This window comes from Thalassophryne amazonica, chromosome 10, assembly GCF_902500255.1.
Source record: "Thalassophryne amazonica chromosome 10, fThaAma1.1, whole genome shotgun sequence".
Lineage (NCBI taxonomy): Eukaryota > Metazoa > Chordata > Actinopteri > Batrachoidiformes > Batrachoididae > Thalassophryne > Thalassophryne amazonica.
In genome coordinates this window covers 24,877,343-24,900,039 of record NC_047112.1, presented here as the reverse complement: position 1 = coordinate 24,900,039, position 22,697 = coordinate 24,877,343, and the positions used below count along the sequence as shown (strand labels likewise).

At 42.0% G+C, this 22,697-nt stretch overlaps 1 protein-coding gene and 1 long non-coding RNA gene across 3 annotated transcripts in view; both read left to right on the top strand.

Annotated features, from left to right (window-relative positions):
- Positions 1 to 22,697, top strand: part of pde4ba (phosphodiesterase 4B, cAMP-specific a) — a 463,830-nt gene that overhangs the window by 212,587 nt on the left and 228,546 nt on the right. The gene's annotated exons all lie outside the window — the stretch shown is intronic.
- LOC117518459 lies at positions 1,809 to 21,358 on the top strand. The gene is made up of 3 exons (XR_004562993.1): positions 1,809 to 2,084; positions 11,850 to 11,854; positions 21,348 to 21,358. It is a non-coding gene; the product is annotated as an uncharacterized LOC117518459 (long non-coding RNA).

Below are 22,697 nucleotides of genomic sequence, written 5' to 3'. Positions count from 1 at the left end.
ACTAGATATGTATCAGATTATTTTATAATAAAGAGATGTGCATCACTAGTAAGAACAGATTATCATGTAAGGAAAAAAGTGAAACGACACCCTGCCTTCTTGGCCATCCTTCTTTTTCACCATCGATATTTATGCACACCAGCTAAAGAGCTGAGATGTATGCTGAACTGTTTCATTCAATAGTTAATCATTCAAAATAGTTTGAGCTTGAAAGATGGTGCTTATATTAATCCCACTGTGCTGTACATCTTATCGATGCTGTTTGTGGCGTGAGCATTAGCCCTTTTTGCTGGTAAGGCAGCGGCCTCAGTGTTGGTGTCGGCCTCACAGCTGCTGTTGTGACTGTGACTCGACACGTTTGATAATTTATCATCTGGGCTGTGAAATAAATGGAGAGCAGCTCACAGACGCCTCGTCTTCTGCCGTCGTTCTGCAGCGAGTGACTCAGCTGCCGAGCTTTTAAGTAGACAGTGTTTGGTCTTTTTAATCTTAATCCTGTTTCGGCTTGCTCTTTGTAGCCCCCCCGGTTTGAATCTGTTAACTATCACATTTCATCTCTCTCATCATCTCTTTTTGGCCGTTGTTCTTCTCGTTTTACCACCCACATCATGCTTTCACGGGTGATTGTTGTGTGTTTCTTTGTGCGACTGTCTTGAACAGGTTTTTGAAAAAATGCAGGTCCGGCGTCATTTACTACTTATGAAGAAATTTCACGTAAAGGGTCGTGGGTGGGTGGGGGTGGTGTCCAGATTCCACTCAGACTTGGTGGATCCTGTTGACATCTTTCTGACATCGACCGCTCCTTCATGGCCCATGATGCACCACGACATGTTTTGAAATGTTAAAAAATATTATCCGCTTTATATTTTTCTTAGAACGTCATGACAATGTATTGGTTTCCCTTGTCGATGTTTTGTCACCAGCATCTTGCTGGGTCCATTGTTTTTGGCGAAGCATGAGGAAAATAAATGTTTAATTTATTCTGATGTTTATTATTTTTATGGTTCTTTTTATGTGTCTCTCTTCTGTCTCTGCAGTTCTTTACACATTTTTGAAATGTGTAAATTGTGTAACTGGACCATGGGGAGGCAAGTTGTTAGTGCGCTTACTTCCAAACCAGAAGGTCCCTGGTTCACAACCAACTGTCACCATCAGGGAGGGGTTCCAGTGTGAAACCTCTGCCAAATTAACATGCGGTCCATCCTGGATCTACCATGGAAACCCTGAGCTAAACTAGAGTAGCCAAAGAAAACAATTTGTACGTTGGATGTTTCAAGTCCTATAAACCCGATAAGAGTCCACTGGGTGGGACACCAGCCTTGTTACAGACTAGCGTCTTGTCCAGGTTGTACCCTGCCATATGCCCTTGGCTGCTCACATACGCTCCAGTCCCCCCCCCCCCACCACCATGAACATTAATTGGAGTAAACGGGTATAGAAAATGGATGGATGGATGGAACACCAGCCCAACACGTTACTTCTCCAGTCCACCCATTTACAGCAGGACAGTCTGAGACCATCCAGATGAAATGTCTTGTCAGTGGACACAGACATCAAACCCAGGTCTACATATAGGAGCCATCTCCTTATCACACTGCAGTAAAGAAAAGGGGGAAAAAAAACAGTAAGATATAAATGGAGATGCGCCGATTCAAACCTCCGAAAAGTGAATGTTTGTACAAGTTCAACATTTTCACAGCATACAGACATTTTAACGTATGACACCGTGAGCAATCTAGCCATGAAAGAGACATCAGGAGAACAGAATGTGATTAAATGCATTCCCTCTGGTTGCAGGTTGGTTTTTGTGAAGTATGGTAAGGTGCACTCCTCCACGATTAGAGGCCCTGGTTGTGTCCGGCGGCTGACAGTGTGCAAACACCGAAAACAAGAAGCTGTCCCTGCTATTAAATAATACAGCGGGAAAAAGCCTGCAGGGTGAAATGAGTGCAGACGAGATGAGTGAGTGACATCGAGGAGAACAGATGAGCGGTGAAAGACCGTTTGAAGGGGAGGTTGAGCATAGTGAAGGAGGGGCAAAAGAAGTGAGGTCCGTTCTTCAACTCTGGCCTTTGTTTGCATTGGTAACCCCAGGTCCTTGTGGTCGGCTCCCACGAAGTGTCATTTCTGTGATAGAGGCTCTTGAGATTGTGTCTGTGTTGCACACGTGAAGAGAGGTTGGAATATGACTCCCGGCACTCAGGCTACAGACGCTGTGATGTGTGTGTATTTATGAACCTGTGCCTTACAGAGGAGCTGCTCTATAAACACAGGGAGTGCACACAAACTCTTATGTGTCCCTTTACATCAGTGATGTCAGTGCTACAGCTTTACGATATGTTACAACACTGAGTCTTTAAAGAGACATTCGCCAAAGCTCAGAACTTCTAAATGTGGCCTTTTTGGCAGATTTAATGTATATACAGTCAGGCCCACAAGTATTTGGACAGTTTTTTGTTTTTTTTTTTTCTCTCTCTCTCTCTTTCCGGGTCTACAGTGGAATTAAGATTCAAGATGTGTTTGCAGCATCGACTTTTAGTTTTGATTTAGGATCTTTAACAGTAATACAACATAAACCATTTAGAAATTCTAGCCATTTTTACACAAAGATCCTCCATTACCAGCTTTCTATACACATGTCTGGAGATGGACACAGGCCATCATGCATGATGGAGACTAGTGCGGGAAGCCACCAAAACTCTTATGTCATACTTGACTGTTTCATGGTGGAGCTGAATAGGTTTGGGAAATTTTACTCAGTTTGCCAGAAGCCACATAGGAGATTTGAGCCTTGATTTGGCATATTTGCTTGTATGAAAATCCTTCCTTGTTGGACTCCAACATTAATGTACAGTGTATCCAGAAAAGTATTCACGGCACTTCACTTTTTCCACATTGTTATGTTACAGTCTTGTTTCAAAATGGAGTAAATTAATTTTTTCCCTCAAAATTCTACCCACTACAACCCATAAGGACAAAATGAAAAAAAGATTTTTGAAATGCTTGCAAACTTATTAAAAATTTAAGAAATCACATGTACATTAGACTTCACACCCTTTGCTCAATACATTGTTGATCCACCTTTTGCAGCAGTTACAGCCTCAAGTCTTCTTGAATATGATTCCACAAGCTTGGTGCACCTATCTTTGGGCAGTTTTGCCCATTCCTCTTTGCAGCACATCAGATTGGATGGGAGCATCAGTGCACAGCCATTTTGAGATCTCTCCAGAGATGTTCAGTCAAATTTAGGTCTGGGCTGTGCCTGGGCCACTCAAGTACATTCACAGAGTTGTCCTGAAGCCACTCCTTTGATATATTTACTGTGTGCTTAGGGTCATTGTCCTGCTGAAAGATAAACCGTCGCCCCAGTTTGAGGTGAGGAGTGCTCTGGAGCAGGTTGAATTTGGAGGAAAAAATGAATTTCATCCATTTTGGAATGAGGCTGTAACATAACAAAAGGTGGAAAAAGCGGAGTGCTGTCAGTAATTTCCAGATGCACTGTATGACTGGTGGTACAACATGCAGGAGTTGCACAATGCATAGTTAATCCAATTACAGACACCGAAGGCTGTAACTCCTTCAGAGTTGCCATAGATGTCTTGGTGGTTTCCCTCACAGTCATCTCTTCTGCATAGACTTGAACCGTGGTGAAGTAATGGAGACAAAGGAGGAATTAAGAAACAAGAAACAAATGAATTGCAACAAGCAAAAAACATAGGAAACTGCTTTGTTTTATGCAGTATGTTGTATTATCTCCCCAAAGAGATAAGATACTATGGTTTGTTTAAGTTAACAGGCTGAAAATTGTATTTCTTCTTCTTATACATTACACTTTTTGCTACTGTGTGGAACACTGCCCCCAGTGGTGATCTACAAAAGTGAGTAGAAACATTTGTCAAGACAGCGCGGCTGTCCAGTAGTGTAGAAGTAAAAACCATGGGCATCATTTAGAAGACATTGCATAGAATCCATACTAAAAGTATACATACTAACAAAAGGCAAAAATGGGGCACAAAAAAAAAAAAAATCTAACTCAAAACAATTCCCATGCTGCATTGAACTGTACATGTTGATCTCCTTCATATCTTGTCCTCTGCATGCCCACATTCAACCAAAAACGGTGAATGTAAAACACCTCATGAATGTTCAGACACAACACATAAAGCCCAAAACCTGAACTTATTGTTCCAACAGCGAGGAAGAACGGGAAAAGAAATGATTCTGCAGCAGAAATTGGGGCTCTTGTGTGTGATCACAGCAGTGCATGACATCCCCCCCCCCCCCCCGCCCCGAAACAAAATAAATAAATAAATAAAAAGTGCCCATAAAAAGTGCAACACTTCCTAATGACCATCCACTTAGGGTGCTACAAGTTAACTTAAGAAGCTTTAACAAACTGTAATAATATTTTGACCAGAACCAACGTGAAACTGACCAAATAAATAAATAAATAAATAAAACAATAACTGGACAATTATTTATCCTTAATTCTCCCACAATCCTTTGCTCTCCTAACATAAAATTTCTTCTAAAAAAATTTTGAGTAGTGAAAATAATGTCGGCCCATTTTTTTTAATAGAAAATTGCATGAAGGAAAACCTTTGTATTTGCTTCATGCCAGAGAGAACAGGCAGGATGTTACACCATGTCCACATGAGGGCGACAGTTCAGCCATGTCCACAAATATATATTTCAACAGCTGCAGTGTGCTGATAAATTATTAAACGTGTGATTTAGATCTGAGTCGTCATATATTTAACAACTGAACAGTCACTCTGGAATAATTATGGCTCACAATCACATCTAACAGTTTTTTGAAATTTATGATGATGTGTATGTGACGCGTGTTAAGTGGGATTAAATATATGGGTTATGACTCACTCGCACGGTGTCATATGTGTAATAATGCTGCCACTCACATTTCATCCCTCTCCAACATGTTAGTACTCATGGGCCATTGTTTGTGTACACATGCAACATTCTGCAGTCAAGTTTGCTTTATAAATCACAATGTGTACCTTAATATTGTCATGCACATCTTTCAGCTCCAGTTTGGTGCATCCACAACGGTTATAAACAGTACCCCAGGTGTTTCTCTATAGAGGATCATTGGTGACACAATGAAAATAATGAAATAATGGACAAATATAGAAATAAGATGGCATAAGTTGGCATAAGATGGCAGCGCGCGCAGACGCAGCGGCTTACAGCTCTCCCTATTTGTGCACCTTTTTGTGTCTTTTGTGTGTTGTTTTGGAATCTTGTACGTCGCTTACGGACTTTTACAAACAGTATGACCGGGTGGACTTAATAAACATCGGTTTTCAACAGAAAACTACCATCTGCAGCGACTTTCAGCAAACTCACAACATCCCAGACGAGATAGCGAGACCAGAGGGATCTTCGTGGATTGTTATTGGGGCCGGCAAGCGACACAGGCGGCATCGCGAGAGAAAGCAAAAACGGGGCTGCAGGGCTGGACTGCTGCATAAACCAAGGAAACTGCCAAGCCTTTATCTCTCAAATGCCAGATCCTTGGTACACAAAACGGATGATTTGGAACTACATCTAGCTGGGAATCACTACATTCAAGAGTGCTGCGCACTTATAATCACAGAGACATGGCTACATGCAGAAATCCCCGATGTTTCGGCGCAGATAGCAGGCCGCACGCTACACAGATGGGACAGGAACAGCGACTCAGGGAAAAACAGGTGAGGGCCTCTGCATCTATATACGAGGTCTATTAGAAAAGTATCCGACCTTATTGTTTTTTTCAAAAACCATATGGATTTGAATCACGTGTGATTACATCAGACATGCTTGAACCCTCGTGGGCATGCGAGAGTTTTTTCACGCCTGTCGGTTACGTCATTCGCCTGTGGGCAGTCTTTGAGTGAGGAGTCGTCCACCCGCTCGTCGATTTTTTTCATTGTTTAGGAATGGCTCAGAGACTGTTGCTTTGTTTGATCAAAATTTTTTCAAAACTTTAAGGCACAACTGAGTGGACACCATTCAATAAATTCAGCTGGTTTTCGGTAAAAATTTTAACGGCTGATGAAAGATTTTGGTCTGGTAGTGTCGCTTTAAGGACGGTCCACGGCACCTGACGGCGATCTGCGCTTCGAGGCGGCAGCGTCTCGCCGTTTCAAGTTGAAAACTTCCACATTTCAGGCTCTGTTGACGCAGTAAGTCGTCAGAGAACAGAGAACTTTCAGAAGAAGTCGGCATGAGGAGTTTATTCGGACATTCCATTGTTAACGGTCATTTTGTAATGAAAGAACGTGTGGGCAGAGTCGCATGTCGGGCTGGACCCGACCGCGGGGGGTCGCGGCAGGAAAAACACCTCCGTTGGAAATCTTAACGGGCACGTTGGAACATGCCCAAGCTGTTAAACAATTTCTCAGTTACTCACTTGTTGAAAGCCATTAAAAGCTGCCTGAATTCTACAAATGGTTTTCAACACGGAGGTGTTTTTCCTGTCGCGGCGCACACAGATTTGCCGAGTCGTCATGGAAACGACTCGGCGAATTTGCGCACACATCTTTCATTAAAAAACGTCCTTAAACAGTGGAATGTCCGCATAAATTCCTCATGCCGGCCTCTTCTGAATCTTCTCTGTTCTCTCACGATGTCCTGGGTGAATTAAGCCTTAAATTAGGATGTTATCAGCTCGAAACAGGCCAACGACAGCGCCTGGAAGCGCTGCAGGACGTCCCGCTCCGTGGGAAGTCCTTACACCGACAGAAACACCCCATAATCTCTCAGCCGTTAAACTTTTCACAGAAAACCAGCTTAATTTCTCGAATAGTGTCCACTCGGATATTCCTCACAGGTCCAGAAAAAATTTTGATAAAGCAACGCGCGCCGTCTCGAGCAGCGTGTGAAACAAAGGAATTCAGCCGAGAGGGCGGGACCACATCTCACTCAAGGCCTGCCCACAGGGAAATGACGTCACCGACACGCGTGAAAAAACTCACGCATGCGCACGAGGGTTCAAGCATGATTGGTGTAATCGCATGTCATTCAAATCCATATAGTTAAAAAAATAAAAATAAAAGGGTCGGTTTATTATCTAAGAGACCTTGTACATGAAGGTTGGTGCAAAAATAGTACTGTTGTGGTCAGACACTGTTCTCCTGACTTAGAGTTTATGTCAGTGAGATGCAGACCATTCTACCTGCCTAGAGAGCTAGCTGCTGTGGTCATCACAGCAGTCTACATACCACCGGATGCTAATGTAAACATAGCTCTTTCCCTGCTGCTAAACGCCATAAACAAACAGAATGCCTATCCAAACGGCATTCACATCATTGCGGGCGACTTTAATAAGGCAAATCTTAAAACTGTTTTACCAAAATTTCACCAGCATGTGAAATGCCCTACAAGAGGGGAAAACACTCTGGACCATGTTTATACCAACATCAAGAGAGCATACAGAGCCATACCCTTCCCCCACCTGGGCCAGTCAGATCACCTCTTCCTGTTTCTCACCCCCGCTTACACCCTCCTCAACCGACAAAGCCTAAACGGCTGACCATTAACACCTGGCCTGATGCTGCCCTCGCCTGTCTGCAGGACTGCTTTGACCAGACACAGTGGGAAGCCTTTTACCATGAAGACCTGGCTACACTCACAGACACAGTACTGTCCTACATCAAGTACTGCATTGAAATGGTTACTGTGGAAAAGAACATTCTGGTGTTTCCAAACCAAAAACCATGGATGACTAGCCAGGTCCGCACGCTCCTCCGTGACCGGGACGCAGCCTTCAGATTGGGAGACAGAGCACTATACAACAACACCCGTGCTGACCTCAGGAGAGGCATCAAGACCGCCAAAGCAGAGCATAAGAGCAGGATAGAGGACCGCTTAACCCCTTAATAACTATTGTCGCATATATGCTACAATATTTGACTCAAATATGCAACATACCAAATTGACCAGTATGCCTGTTGTCACAAATTTGCAACATACCATTATTATTATTATAACATTCTAACATAAATTATTACCAAAATTACTATTTATTTTGTGCAAAAGTGAAATTAATAATCGCAACATTATTTACCATCTACACTCAACAAAAATATAAACGCAACACTTTTGGTTTTGCTCCCATTTTGTATGAGATGAACTCAAAGATCTAAAACTTTTTCCACATACACAATATCACCATTTCCCTCAAATATTGTTCACAAACCAGTCTAAATCTGTGATAGTGAGCACGTCTCCTTTGCTGAGATAATCCATCCCACCTCACAGGTGTGCCATATCAAGATGCTGATTAGACATGATTAGTGCACAGGTGTGCCTTAGACTGCCCACAATAAAAGGGCACTCTGAAAGGTGCAGTTTTATCACACAGCACAATGCCACAGATGTCGCAAGATTTGAGGGGGCGTGCAGTTGGCATGCTGACAGCAGGAATGTCAACCAGAGCTGTTGCTCGTGTATTGAATGTTCATTTCTCTACCATAAGCCGTCGCCAAAGGCGTTTCAGAGAATTTGGCAGTACATCCAACCAGCCTCACAACCGCAGACCACGTGTAACCACACCAGCCCAGGACCTCCACATCCAGCATGTTCACCTCCAAGATAGTCTGAGACCAGCCACTCGGACAACTGCTGAAACAATCGGTTTGCATAACCAAAGAATTTCTGCACAAACTGTCAGAAACCGTCTCAGGGAAGCTCATCTGCATGCTCGTCGTCCTCATCGGGGTCTTGACCTGACTCCAGTTCGTCGTCGTAACCGACTTGAGTGGGCAAACGCTCACATTCGCTGGCGTTTGGCACGTTGGAGAGGTGTTCTCTTCACGGATGAATCCCGGTTCACATTGTCCAGGGCAGATGGCAGACAGCGTGTGTGGCGTCGTGTGGGTGAGCGGTTTTCTGATGTCAATGTTGTGGATCGAGTGGCCCATGGTGGCAGTGGGGTTATGGTATGGGCAGGCGTCTGTTATGGATGAAGAACACAGGTGCATTTTATTGATGGCATTTTGAATGCACAGAGATACCGTGACGAGATCCTGAGGCCCATTGTTGTGCCATACATCCAAGAACATCACCTCATGTTGCAGCAGGATAATGCACGGCCCCATGTTGCAAGGATGTGTACACAATTCTTGGAAGCTGAAAATGTCCCAGTTCTTGCATTGCCAGCATACTCACCGGACATGTCACCTATTGAGCATGTTTGGGATGCTCTGGACCGGCGTATACGACAGCGTGTAACAGTTCCTGCCAATATCCAGCATCTTCGCACAGCCATTGAAGAGGAGTGGACCAACATTCCACAGGCCACACTTGACAACCTGATCAACTCTATGCGAAGGAGATGTGTTGCACTGCATGAGGCAAATGGTGGTCACACCAGATACTGACTGGTATCCCCCCCCCCCCCCCCCAATAAAACAAAACTGCACCTTTCAGAGTGGCCTTTTATTGTGGACAGTCTAAGGCACACCTGTGCACTAATCATGGTGTCTAATCAGCATCTTGGTATGGCACACCTGTGAGGTGGGATGGATTATCTCAGCAAAGGAGAACTGCTCACTATCACAGATTTAGACTGGTTTGTGAACAATATTTGAGGGAAATGGTGATATTGTGTATGTGGAAAAGGTTTTAGATCTTTGAGTTCATCTCATACAAAATGGGAGCAAAACCAAAAGTGTTGCGTTTATATTTTTGTTGAGTGTACTTAAAGGCAAACACACACACACAAAACATTTTTTTATATACAGCTATATAAATTCAGGCGTTAAGGGGTTAATAACTCCCGACGGGTGTGGCAGGGCATACAGTCGATCACCAATTACAGAGGCTGTGCTGCGACACCAGGGAACTCAGATCTGGCACTAGCAGAGGAGCTGAACAGCTTCTATGCCCGTTTTGAGTCTCAGGCACAGCACTCAACCACAACACCCCAACCCCCACTACAACCCATTCCAGCCTCCAGTCCCCCCCCCCCCCCCCCCCCACCCCCACTTACTCTAGCGGCTGAGGACGTGAGATGAGTGCTCCGGGCTGTGAACCCCAGGAAGGCTTCAGGCCCGGTTGGAGTACCAGGGAAGGTGCTCAAGGCATGTGCTGACCAGCTAGCACAGGTTTTCACTGTCATTTTCAACCTGTCACTAGAACAAGCCGTCATCCCAGCCTGCTTAAAATCCACCACTATCATCCCAGTTCCCAAAAAATCACCCACAACCAGCCTAAATGACTTCCGCCCGGTAGCACTCACCCCAGTCATCACCAAGTGCTTTGAGAAAGTGGTTCTAAGACACATCAAAGCTTGTCTCCCCCCTACCCTGGACCAGCATCAGTTCGCATACCGGTCTAACAGATCCACAGAAGATGCAATAACAACTGCTCTTCACTCAGCACTGACTCACCTGGAGAAACAAGGGAGCTACGTCAGGATGCTCTTCATTGACTATAGTTCAGCTTTTAATACCATAATACCAGACATTCTTATCCCAAGTTATCCAACATGGGGATCCCACTGCCCTCCTGCTCCTGGATCAAAGACTTCCTGGTCAACCAACCACAGCAGGTGAAGCTTGGCCCTCACTTCTCCTCCTTCCATACTCTCAGTACCGGCTCCCCCCAGGGCTGTGTGCTGAGCCCACTCCTCTACTCGCTCTACACATCTGACTGCACCCCCACCCACTCGGAGAACATCATCGTCAAATTTGCTGATGACACAACAGTGGTGGGGCTGATAACAAGGGGAAACGAAGCGGCCTACAGAGATGAGGTCCAAAAACTGGTCGAGTGGAGTGCAGCCAACAACTTAGCACTAAACATCACAAAGACTAAGGAACTCATCCTGGACTTCCGTCGAAAGAAAGCTGCCCCTGCCCCCCTATACATTAATGGCGAATGCGTGGAGCAAGTGGAGTCCTTCAAGTTCCTAGGGGTTCACATCTCTGCTGACCTCTCCTGGTCAGTCAACATCGCAGCACTGGTCAAGAAGGCCCAGCAGCGACTACACTTCTTAAGGGTGCTTAGGAAGGAGCAATTAAGCACACCCCTGCTGGTGACCTTCTATTGCTCCACTATAGAGAGCCTGCTGACCTACGCAGTGTCAGTGTGGCACTCCAGCTACACTGAAGCTGACAGGAAGAGACTGCAGAGGGTAGCAAACACTGCCCATAAAAAATCATTGGCTGTCCTCTGCCCTCCATTTCCACCATCTACACCTCCCGTTGTCTTTGTAGGGCCAAGAACATTCTCAAGGACAATACACACCCCAGCTTTCACCTATTCAACCTGTTGCCCTCTGGCAGGCGCTACAGGTCCATACAGGCCAGGACAAACAGACTCAGAGACACTTTCTTCCCCAAAACCATCACCATGTTGAACAATAATCTGCACTAAAAACGGACTATATTAGGTACTGAGCCGCGCCATATCTATCTCATTTGTAGCACAGGACTTTTGCACATTTTTCAATTGTTACATTGCCTATAGTTGTCATACAGTTTTACATTTCCTTTTGCACTCTCTCAATTGCTGCACTGTTTGCTGTGTGTAATGACAATAAAGGCTTTCTATTCTATTCTATAAAAAGGAAAAAAGTGTTTCAGAGAATGATGAGATATTTAGTCTCACTGTGAAGTGGAAGGAGGCTGGTGCAATGACCATGTCTGTCTGCTCATCTGTTGTTGTTGTTGTTGTTATTGTCTGTCTGACAGCACAAGTCCCATAAAGGTCGTAGGTGAAAGGTTAATGTCAGATCAGTGGTTACTGTCTGCTCTCTCCAGTGTCATCTTCAAAATGCAAAGAGCAGTTTGAATTAAACTTACCATTTAAACTCAGTGGCCTGTCCACTCGCAACACAGGTCATGTCAAGGTCATATGTCTAAGGTCAGGGTCAAACCAGAGTTCACTGACTAATCTCTGTAGCAATATCTTCAAAACTCAAAGAGCAATTTCAAGTAAATTTGGTGGATAAACTTAGGGTACTTCCCTCTCATACACACCAACCATGTCAAGGTCAAAGATCAAGGTCAAATCAGAGGTCACTGTCTACTCTCCACGGCAACATCTTCAAAACACAGAGAAATTTCAATTAAATTTGGTAATTGAACTCTTTCCGTTCGGTTGCAACACAAATCATGTCAGGGTGGTAATTCTGAGATAAAGGTCAAATCAGATGACATCGTCATCTAAAATACATTAATGACCATTGAGACTTCTGCACAGAGGTCTGCTCTCGTGGGAGCTAACAGTTTTATCAGTGACATTGTGTGACGACATCAAGCTATATTGAAAAACGAGCTGGCAGCGGCGAGGCACTGCAATCATCTGGGTGCTTTAAGAATGAAACTTGTAGCCCCTGCCACATTATCTCAGCCCAGTAAGTGCTGCTTCTCTGCCAAAATCTGCCAACACCATCATCGTCTTCAGGAGGGAATTCAGGAGGAAAAAGGAAACCTCAGCCAGCCCATTTCATCCCTCAATGTTTTTTTGTTTTTTTTAGCAGATAAAACTCACACAAGACAAAAATAGAGCGAGAGTCCTGGTTGAACGGCGCCGTATAATTTCATCTGAGAGAGAAAACGACAAAGGCTGCACAAACAAAAACACATCCACTGACAGACAGTGGAAAGAAATAAGACAATAGGAAATCTGATGAAGCAAGAAACCAATAGATGAGATTAAAAATGATATATAACCTGAGACATATAGGAGAGGATAAAATGGCTTACCCATCCCCCCCAAAAAAATAATAGGGAAAGATTAACTGGAATTAAAGGAGGTCTGACAGCAGAAAGAGGAGAAAAGATGGAAGTAGAGAGATGAGCTCTGTATTCAGTGAACAAAGCTGTCTCCAGTGCACAGCAGGGAAGAGGGAAGGCAAGACGAGGAAAAATGACTTCAAGAAACAGATGAAGAGATACAGGAAGCAATTTGAAGCTGGGCTGTATTGAAACCATCAGCCATGGCAACCGAGCAGTGATGTTTGCTCGTAGCTGTGTGCGTCATGCCATCGCTCGCTGACATATGCACACAGCAGGTGATATGGCTCACACTTGAGCCATATCGTGTATGAGCAGACACATACACGTGCGCTCATTTCTGACATGATTCATGAGTCATTTGCAGACGCAGATTAAGTGATGTTTGTATGTGGCGTGAGATGGGTAAAATCCAACACAAAGCTTGATTAACATTGTGCGTTGCTGTGTGTGTTGTGATGTCGGTGGCGTCTCTGTGATGACTGCGCTGGGTTGGCTGCTGTTGCGTAGTGAGTTTCTGCTCTTTTCCACTACTACACTGCGGCACCGTGACCAAACTATTCAGCGTCCAAGTACTAGTCCCAGCTGCAAGCTTAGTTGTTGTTACTTGTTGCTTTCATCTGTCCTGAAAAACAAACATAATGTTGCTTTCCATTTTTTAAAAAAGAATTTTTAAAGAACAAGTCCCAAATTAAATTTTTAAAAATAAAATTAGTTATATTAAAATCAGATGAAGTTGGGACTGTATCAACAATGAAAAATAAAAGACCAAAAAACTGTCATTTTTTACATCTCCTTTGACTTCTGTTTCTTTCCGGTTGGTATATTTTTATATCGATCAATCAATTTTATTTATATAGCGCCAAATCACAACAAACAGTTGCCCCAAGGCGCTTTATATTGTAAGGCAAGGCCATACAATAATTACGTAAAAACCCCAACGGTCAAAACGACCCCCTGTGAGCAAGCACTTGGCGACAGTGGGAAGGAAAAACTCCCTTTTAACAGGAAGAAACCTCCAGCAGAACCAGGCTCAGGGAGGCGCAGTCTTCTGCTGGGACTGGTTGGGGCTGAGGGAGAGAACCAGGAAAAAGACATGCTGTGGAGGGGAGCAGACATCAATCACTAATGATTAAATGCAGAGTGGTGCATACAGAGCAAAAAGAGAAAGAAACACTCAGTGCATCATGGGAACCCCCCAGCAGTCTAAGTCTATAGCAGCATAACTAAGGGATGGTTCAGGGTCACCTGATCCAGCCCTAAATATAAGCTTTAGCAAAAAGGAAAGTTTTAAGCCTAATCTTAAAAGTAGAGAGGGTGTCTGTCTCCCTGATCTGAATTGGGAGCTGGTTCCACAGGAGAGGAGCCTGAAAGCTGAAGGCTCTGCCTCCCATTCTACTCTTACAAACCCTAGGAACTACAAGTAAGCCTGCAGTCTGAGAGCGAAGCGCTCTATTGGGGTGATATGGTACTATGAGGTCCCTAAGATAAGATGGGACCTGATTATTCAAAACCTTATAAGTAAGAAGAAGAATTTTAAATTCTATTCTAGAATTAACAGGAAGCCAATGAACAGAGGCCAATATGGGTGAGATATGCTCTCTCCTTCTAGTCCCCGTTAGTACTCTAGCTGCAGTATTTTGAATTAACTGAAGGCTTTTCAGGGAACTTTTAGGACAACCTGATAATAATGAATTACAATAGTCCAGCCTAGAGGAAATAAATGCATGAATTAGTTTTTCAGCATCACTCTGAGACAAGACCTTTCTAATTTTAGAGATATTGCATAAATGCAAAAAAGCAGTCCTACATATTTGTTTAATATGCGCTTTGAATGACATATCCTGATCAAAAATGACTCCAAGATTTCTCACAGTATTACTAGAGGTCAGGGTAATGCCATCCAGAGTAAGGATCTGGTTAGACACCATGTTTCTAAGATTTGTGGGGCCAAGTACAATAACTTCAGTTTTATCTGAGTTTAAAAGCAGGAAATTAGGTCATCCATGTCTTTATGTCTGTAAGACAATCCTGCAGTTTAGCTAATTGGTGTGTGTCCTCTGGCTTCATGGATAGATAAAGCTGGGTATCATCTGCGTAACAATGAAAATTTAAGCAATGCCGTCTAATAATACTGCCTAAGGGAAGCATGTATAAAGTGAATAAAATTGGTCCTAGCACAGAACCTTGTGGAACTCCATAATTAACCTTAGTCTGTGAAGAAGATTCCCCATTTACATGAACAAGTTGTAATCTATTAGATAAATATGATTCAAACCACCGCAGCGCAGTGCCTTTCATACCTATGGCATGCTCTAATCTCTAATAAAATTTTATGGTCAACAGTATCAAAAGCAGCACTGAGGTCTAACAGAACAAGCACAGAGATGAGTCCACTGTCTGAGGCCATAAGAAGATCATTTGTAACCTTCACTAATGCTGTTTCTGTACTATGATGAATTCTAAACCCTGACTGAAACTCTTCAAATAGACCATTCCTCTGCAGATCAGTTAGCTGTTTTACAACTACCCTTTCAAGAATTTTTGAGAGAAAAGGAAGGTTGGAGATTGGCCTATAATTAGCTAAGATAGCTGGGTCAAGTGATGGCTTTTTAAGTAATGGTTTAATTACTGCCACCTTAAAAGCCTGTGGTACATAGCCAACTAATAAAGATAGATTGATCATATTTAAGATCGAAGCATTAAATAATGGTAGGGCTTCCTTGAGCAGCCTGGTAGGAATGGGGTCTAATAGACATGTTGATGGTTTGGATGAAGTAACTAATGAAAATAACTCAGACAGAACAATCTGAGAGAAAGTCCAACCAAATACCGGCATCACTGAAAGTAGCCAAAGATAACGATACGTCTTTGGGATGGTTATGAGTAATTTTTTCTCTAGTAGTTAAAATTTTATTAGCAAAGAAAGTCATGAAGTCATTACTAGTTAAAGTTAAAGGAATACTCAGCTCAATAGAGCTCTGACTCTTTGTCAGCCTGGCTACAGTGCTGAAAAGAAACCTGGGGTTGTTCTTATTTTCTTCAGTTAGTGATGAGTAGTAAGATGTCCTAGCTTTACGGAGGGCTTTTTTATAGAGCAACAGACTCTTTTTCCAGGCTAAGTGAAGATCTTCTAAATTAGTGAGACGCCATTTCCTCTCCAACTTACGGGTTATCTGCTTTAAGCTGCGAGTTTGTGAGTTATACCACGGAGTCAGGCACTTCTGATTTAAAGCTCTCTTTTTCAGAGGAGCTACAGCATCCAAAGTTGTCTTCAATGAGGATGTAAAACTATTGACGAGATACTCTATCTCAGAGTTTAGGTAGCTACTCTGCACTGTGTTGGTATATGGCATTAGAGAACATAAAGAAGGAATCATATCCTTAAACCTAGTCACAGCGCTTTCTGAAAGACTTCTAGTGTAATGAAACTTATTCCCCACTGCTGGGTAGTCCATCAGAGTAAATGTAAATGTTATTAAGAAATGATCAGACAGAAGGGAGTTTTCAGGGAATACTGTTAAGTCTTCAATTTCCATACCATAAGTCAGAACAAGATCTAAGATATGATTAAAGTGGTGGGTGGACTCATTTACATTTTGAGCAAAGCCAATAGAGTCTAATAATAGATTAAATGCAGTGTTGAGGCTGTCATTCTCAGCATCTGTGTGGATGTTAAAATCGCCCACTATAATTATCTTATCTGAGCTAAGCACTAAGTCAGACAAAAGGTCTGAAAATTCACAGAGAAACTCACAGTAACGACCAGGTGGACGATAGATAATAACAAATAAAACTGGTTTTTGGGACTTCCAATTTGGATGGACAAGACTAAGAGTCAAGCTTTCAAATGAATTAAAGCTCTGTCTGGGTTTTTGATTAATTAATAAGCTGGAATGGAAGATTGCTGCTAATCCTCCGCCTCGGCCCATGCTACGAGCATTCTGGCAGTTATTGTAACTCGGGGGTGTTGACTCATTTAAACTAACATATTCATCCTGCTGTAACCAGGTTTCTGTAAGGCAGAATAAATCAATATGTTGATCAATTATATCATTTACTAACAGGGACTTAGAAGAGAGAGACCTAATGTTTAGTAGACCACATTTAACTGTTTTAGTCTGTGGTGCAGTTGAAGGTGCTATATTATTTTTTCTTTTTGAATGTTTATGCTTAAATAGATTTTTGCTGGTTATTGGTGGTCTGGGAGCAGGCACCGTCTCTACGGGGATGGGGTAATGAGGGGATGGCAGGGGGAGAGAAGCTGCAGAGAGGTGTGTAAGACTACAACTCTGCTTCCTGGTCCCAACCCTGGATAGTCACGGTTTGGAGGATTTAAGAAAATTGGCCAGATTTCTAGAAATGAGAGCTGCTCCATCCAAAGTGGGATGGATGCCGTCTCTCCTAACAAGACCAGGTTTTCCCCAGAAGCTTTGCCAATTATCTATGAAGCCCACCTCATTATATGTGTGCCAAAATTAATTTTATTTGTTAATATACTGTACATCCATTACTCTCTTTATTAACATAAGATCTCTCCTGATGAAATTTGAGCAGAGCAAATAACATGCACCTTTTTAAAAAAAAAAATTATTTTGGGGTGGGGAAATGATTTACTTCATGCTAGTATTAGTACACAGGACTTCGTGGCAGTGCAAAGGATTCTGGGAGAACTGTAAAGTTAAACAATTGGCTATTTATTCTGTTTAATAATGTTATATAATGGTTCTTGTGGTGATGACATTAAAGTTATGTAGATAAGTGATTGTGATACTAAAATGAAGACGCAACATTTACCACTGAGTGTAAATTGTTTTTCACGGACTGACTTTCACTTCTTGTTTGGTGGGTAGGAATGCTTGTAAACGGAAATGCTTAAGGTCATTTTGTCACTACTTACTGTTGTGGAGAAATGTTACATGTCCATGCTTAGTGTACGATTTTAAGGTGAGCCTGTTTTTAATTTTTGTCTTTTTACACAGTTCTGTACTTGTTAGACTTTTTGTTATAGTTATTAATAAATGTCCCAGGTAATAGTACTGAGATATTATGAATAAAAATGTGTAAATTGAGATTAGATTCTCTTCTTATTTGGGGCGTCCTTATGAATTTTTGTCATCCGTAGAGTTCATCTGTTACGTATGCGATGATCGGGCTCTGGCGTCATGCTTCATAGGGTGCCTCCATCATAGTCCAAGGTAGCAGAGGCTGTCTGCTTTTAACATGCTCTGTTCATGTGAGTGTACAACTACTTAAATTAAATTAATTAATTTTTTTAAATTAATTATTAATCAAAATAATTAATTAAATTGACACAGCTATTACTTTTAATACAAGTGACTATGATAGAAAATCTGTATTTCACACTATTGTGTAATCTTCGCCATTAATTTGCACATGGATCAACTATGATCCATTACAGAACTACCATTGTGCGATATAGTTAGCACTGTCCATCCACATAAGCATTTACTACTACTGTATATTTCTAAGGCCATTGGATCAAAACTAACTACCCTTGACGCATGGGCAGCTCCAGCATGGAGGATCAATTGTCATTGGAAAACAGACCATTAGGATGGGTCAGGTTGGGTGCCATGCAGCGTTGCATCCACCACACTACAGAATGACTTTGGGTCCTGGATGGCAAGCACACACAGGCAGACTGCTCTATTCCCACCTCCCAAACGTAGACCATTTTCTGCCACACCCCGGTAATATGTGACCTTCTCCTTGGTTGACTGCATTTCTATAACGCATTTCCATCTAGCAGATGCTCAAAGTGATACCCCCATACAAGGCTGGTATCCATTTTTACAGATGGTTGGACTGAGAAAATGCACATGAGAAAATGTCTTCTCCAAGAACACAGACAGGTAGCATAAACAGGATTCAGACCCAGGTGTTCATATTGGTAAGCCACTCCTCATCCACTGAGCTACCTGTGGTGCCACTTGGACTTTCCCAGGTGGTGGGGTCCTCGACACTGAGCCACCTGCACGCTGGATTGCGGCAAGTGATCCCCCCCAAGCCACCACCACCACTACTGTGACAGGCCAGTTGTGTCACTTTCTGTTAAATTTGAGTAATTACATTTTGTATGATTAATTTATCTATAAAACAAATTATGCCAAATATAATGTTGCAAAAAAAGTACAATAACGTAAATAAAGTAATGCAAAATCTATGTGTAAAATGTTGTCAAGTCATCACCTCAGGTGCAGTACGGGTTCTCCGCTTTTCAATGAGGTCACAGCTCATTGGTGGAGTCTGGCTCATGAAGCTGGTTGCCATGGAAATGCCTCTCACCTCACTGCTTTCCCCTGATTCTTCTTATTGCTGATGTTCATGGTTCTGCAGACTTTTCCTCCTGACTGGTACTTGGAGAATTTGTGTGTGTCTGGACTGTCTGGTTGTCGAAGGCTAAGTGAAATTTCTTTTATTGCACATTTAAATGGGAGTCGTGACCTGGCTTTAAGCGTGCACAAGAGTTTGCTGAACTTTGAATCACGCTCCATCTGTCACTTGTTTTTGATGGCACACAAGTAGGAGGTTCAGCTGTCAGAGAACGTTACACAAGGAGTAGTATAACTTTTTTCTCTTTTTTTATGCTTCTAAGCTCCCTTTCTAAAATAACATTTTAATTGCAATTGCTGATCCATATTATCAATATCCATATTATTTCTGCAGCAAGATTCCAAACGAAAGCAATTTAGAAGTGTTTTAATCTGATTATAGGAAAATGGCATTCTGTATTTTCACCAGTAGAGGGCAGACATAAAAACAAAACAAAAAACAATACCTTAACTCTTCAGGGTTTGCACTGTTGGGAAAATAATAATTGCATGGATGCTTATTCGCCGTCTTTGGACGGATTTCTGTCTTTTTGCAAAATCTCGCCTTCTAAAAGAACTAGCAAAACATTAATTTTTATTTCCTCAAATCCGTGAAATGGTATTTTATCGGAAAAACTCCAAATCGCTGAGAAATGTATCATAAAATAGTGATGTGTTCAGGGTTCTGGCTAGAGCAAACTTGCATTACGGCCCGTTACGCTTTCATTTTGGACCATTACGATTTTCAATACAGCGTCTGTAATCAACCGTTTCTGCAGCGCTTCGATTCAATGGCTTGTGGCTCTTTGATTCGGTGCTCTTCAGACGCGGTAAGTCCACTTCTTAACCCCTCTGAAAGCCATTAAAATAGCATGAGTCATTTTTGTGTTTAAGACTCAATAAAATGTTGTTCAATTTCAATTTAATCAGCTTATAAAGCGCCAAATTACAACAACTTTGAGCCCAATCAAAACAAACTAAATCAATAAAGTTTTTTGCATGAGTTAGCTATATTTGTAAACTATTGTTATATTCTGTATATACTCCTACAGGATGGTACAACATGCCATACTGCATGAGATCACAAGAGAAATTTAACAGCTGTTTCAAGTCCAAATTTAATCCAAATAATGCACCACAGAGCACTTACATTCTTAATTTTCAGACCCCCCCACCCCTTTCCGCTTCGCTGCAAATAGTTAGTCTTTTAATTTACCAAGACTTTGGATTGCTGTCTTTTTTTCATCCTAAGCATCCACGTAATTGCTCGTAATGAATTTACTGAAAATAATTTAGTGTTTACTTATTCATTCACCATTGTGGTGTTACACATAATGTTATGGAAGTATTGAATAAACTCATCGACTCGGCCCACGACTTTCATAATCTACGTTCTCGAAGTATTGCCATTATGACTTCATCCATCTTTGTGTTACACATGAGTTGATGGAACGGAGGCTGAGCTTTTATCTTTAGGCATCCTTAAAAATCAACTATTTCATTTGTTAAAAACAATACTGATAATGGAACATACCACTCCAGACCCACTGCCCATGTGTAAGTGCACTTGTTTCCAATGAGGAATGTTCACGGTTCAAAGCCACCCCTGCACATTCTCCACGCAATGTGGAATTGCATCAGGAAGGGCATCCAGTGAAAAAGTTGTGCCAAATCAACATGCAGATCCACCTAAGATTTGCTGTGGCGGCCTTGAGTGAACATTAGATCGCTTAAAAGGGATGATAATGGCTCAAATGAACTTAAAGTATTTTCTGTAGATACAACCAAACATAAGCTCATTTTTAATGACTTTACTCTAAATACTTATGCAGTGCACTTTATAACTGCCCATCTGTTGGCATCCCAGGACCAGGAGGTCACCCTCATATTTAATGGGGCAAAGCAAACATGTACTCATGTACTTCATATATTCCCATTATCAATTGAATTCTGATGGTTTCTTTTGCCTTCGTTGGACAACAGTATGCGGCAATGCTTATGGCATGAATTGATATCAATATTATCTCATGGGTATAACAACAAATTTGTCATAAATTATCACACACAACCATATGTCCCATTTGGTGACAATGTGACTCTGCATATATTGTTGCCCTGCATAAATTGCCCCTGGTGACAGCAGATATTGTTGGCAAACGGCACATATGGATGTTGATGGAAATTTATGCACCCATAAGACATCATTGATGTCAATTTATGCCACAAACATGAATCACCATTGACAATTTATGTAGGGTGACAGTATTTGCTCTAAAATGTTTTGGCTAAATTTGGTCAGATGACCACAACTTGGATTGGCTTATTTGACCAAATTGAGACCAAACTAACATAAACCAGTTGAGGCTGGCAGTATATATAATATATAGATAATTAGCATGTCAGTTTAGCAGGTGCCGAGAGTTGCCTCTATGACGTATATTCTAGAAAATAAACAGTACTTCAGACAAATGGGTAGACTGTTGTCGTGTTCAGTATTTTAGATTGTCAGTTATAGTATTCTTGTTATAAATATAAACTGTACTTACATTTGGCTTTTGTTTTGAAATATCATGGGTGAACAAACCAAACCAAGTGAAACTCGCAGCATTGTAACATTTGGGTCTAAACTATAGGGGGTATAGATTTTTGTGGTGATCTGGATCTGCCTGTCAGATTTCCTTTGATGTCTTTGTGAACCTGCCGTATAACATCACAGTGTGCTACAGCTACCCTGCTGACAAAGATTACTTGCCATCAGTGCTGTTCTTTCACCTTTGGTCAATTTGTGAGATTAAACGCACAACCCTTTGCTCACCAGGATGCTTCTCTAACCTTTAAGACCACATTTCTTCAGTTGTTGAGCCTGTTTCCATTCACTGGAGAATAAAATACCAGACCTCAGGGCACATAATAATCAACCACACAAAGCCATAAATCAAAACTTTCCAAGTCAGTCACTTGTCACTCAGCGGTTTCACATCCTTTTACATAAAAGGGAGGCCTAACAAAACAGGTACAAGGTGGAAAAACACCTTTTGTTGTTACGGTCGGCTGAAAGCTCTTCAGTTCGTACTATTTTTATTATTTCTTATTTATATTTTTGTTTTTTATGCATAGCTCTGAGATAGCTGCTGTTCCGAAAAGTGTGGATTAATTGTCTTGGTAAAGGCTTAAGCTCCTGCTGTTGTCCTGGTCGTGTGATACCTTGTGTGCTGCTCCGAGAAATTGGACATGAAGGTCCAGTCACATGCAGCGAGATGAAAATGGATGTTGTGGCTCTGAGAGTGCTATGAAGGGAGCATTGTGGAAGCATGAGAAGTGAAAGATATCGCTGTATTGGTCAATTTAAAAAATGTTGATGTAAACATTTTACTGTGTACTGATGTCGAGTGAAAATTTGAGATTACGGTGGGATGTTTGCACTGGAAGGTCAATTCAGTCGAAGAACTGATAATCCATTCTGGTACTTATATTTTTCAATTTATTTTCATTTCACACGATGATTCCTGAACGAAGGGAAAAAGTTAAGTCACAATTCGTTGAGAACAGTTGGACGAAAGAGCTTTTATCACCGAACAGCCTGCGAAGCAAGAGCGCAACTTAAAAAAACCGC